The sequence below is a fragment of the Salmo salar genome, chromosome 17 (genome assembly GCF_965601325.2).
Source record: "Salmo salar chromosome 17, fSalSal1, whole genome shotgun sequence".
NCBI classification, from domain to species: domain Eukaryota; kingdom Metazoa; phylum Chordata; class Actinopteri; order Salmoniformes; family Salmonidae; genus Salmo; species Salmo salar.
In genome coordinates, this window is record NC_138307.1 from 9597561 (window position 1) to 9600041 (window position 2481).

Here is a 2481-nt window from a genome sequence, read left to right on the forward strand (position 1 = left end):
GAGAATTTCAGCTCAACATGAAAACTGCACATTTCACATGTGTTTTTTGTAAGGGAAGTAGTGAAATGGTATGGGGGGGTTTAAGGTAAGTGGTATGCTGTTCAGCTAAAATAGCATAAACACCTTTAATCAATATGATGATGTTCGACATGATCACTCAGTGCTGACTTTCCAATATGACCCCGACTGGAATTGGAACTCACAACCTCTGGATTTGGGAAATGCTGATATTTCTCCTGCGCCACAAAGTATTTAGCATTTGCAAAAGTCCTCTAAAGATTCTTGACCTATAATACCTCTCTGCGCTTAGCGAAAGCGTGCCATCTGCACTGCTATTTTAGTTATCAGTTATTCATCTGACTATTCTCTCATCATTGATTTCATTTACTTATTTCTATCAGGTTTGAAGGTAAGACCCAGGTGCAGACAATGTCGAAGTAACAAAAGTTTATTAAATCGAACACGGCAGGCAAAGGTACAGGACGGCAGGCAGGCTCAGGGTCAGGTCAGGCAGAGGTCGGTAATCCAGAGTAGTGGGGCAAAGGTACAGGACGGTAGACAGGCTCAGGGTCAGGTCAGACAGAGGTCGGTAATCCAGAGTAGTGGGACAAAGGTACCGGACGGTAGACAGGCTCGGGGTCAGGGCAGGCAGAAAGGACGAAACCAGGAAACAGGAAAAATAGACAAGGCAGGAGCAAGGGGAAAACCGCTGGTAAGTTTGAGGAACAAAACGAACTGGCAACAGACAAACAGAGAACACAGGTATAAATACACAGGGGATAATGGGAAAGATGGCAACACCTAGAGGTGGCTGGAGACAAGCACAAAGACAACAGATCAGGGTGTGACAATTTCAGCAATTCGAGGGTTTTCTGTTAGTTGTCTAATGTTGGTGAGGAATATTATTCTGTTTCAATGTTACTCCGGAATCACTTTGATAAATATAATCGTTTTTCTTGAGTGTATTTTTAACAAAGCTGAGATCTACTTTGAAGTTCAAAGTGTAGGAATACAGGTGAAGTTAGTTGTTGACACAGACATGGTGGCATAGCAGGAAGATTGGAACACCATGAACCAAGAGGTCATGAGTTCAAATCTCAGGAGAGTACATGTTGAATTACAATTATGGTTTAAAAAAACATGCACAATGTAATCATGTGGGTCAAATGTGTAAGTTGAAAACATTGAGACTGTGTGATGGACATCCTAACGACAAAGCACCACGTGAAATATTATCACATATGAAGTGTTCTGATTTCACATTTGAAAGGTTATGTGACAATTCGTTTTACACGTGGAATAAATTTTACATTTGCAAAACATCATGTGGTTTTTACATAAGGGTTTTTGACTCATCAATACTTATTGTGAACTTTTAAAATATTTCATTCTTTCCCTATAGTATTTATAATGTTCTGTGATTGTGCTATATCTACTGAAAGACTTAGAACTGTCATGGAAGTGTCATAGGCTACAATATACTCAATGCTGTATTGCTTATCATTCTACGATGAATATAGGGAAACAGGGAACAGGAAATAGTAAACTTAATATTATGTGGAATAGAGAGGGAACATCAGTGTGAGAATCCATGTCCTTCATGTTCAAGTAAAGCCGAATCTCAGAGATAGAGTTGTGGTTGAACTCAATCCCCTGATGATCACCTATGAAAGGGCAGTCTTTTTTTGACACTTTTCTTAGGAATTTCCCGTTTCTCAGCCCCAAAATGAAAACGAACACATGAAACATGAAACACCTTTCTATGCAATTGTGTAAAACAAACTCCTACTTTTGGGTTTGTGTCATTTGTTTAAATAACTTCTTCAATAAATTCAATAGGAATGGAGTTAGTTTAGTGTTATTATTCCTAATGACCACTGGTAGTTGAAGTGCCTGCTTACCCACCATAAAATAGGCTACCAAGGGCCTTGTCCCCTTTGGACTTGTTTGCGTGATAGATCTCAGAAATGATTCACCTGTCGGGGAATGGGTGAGTTATACCAACACACAAGGGGGAGGCTACAATGCTTTTTCTCTCTGCTTTTTTTTATTGCGTCATTATGTTACGCTCTAGTCGCCTTCGCCACAGATAAGCGCAACCCATTGGCGCTACTAACAGTGGCGGTTCTAGGCCATTTCAACTGGGGGGGCCAAGCTGGGGCCAGTTGTACTGTTAGAGGGGCCAGTTAAATTAGACGTTATTGTTGTCATATCGTTTTCTTCACTGCATGGCAGGCATTAGCAGGCAAAAGACCATGTACATAATCATCATCGTTGCCACTGTCTAATAAAGGATGTAAAAAAAGAACGATAGCAAAAATGAGTTATGTAAAACTTATTTCATACTCCACATTTAGGGGGGCCACAAGGGGTCCAAAATTGTTGTCACAAGGGCACTGCCCCCCCCCCCCCCCCCCCAGTGGCTACTAAAGGCAGGCCGCGCGCTCAGTCTATGCGTTCTAATCTGAATGTGGAGGAGCT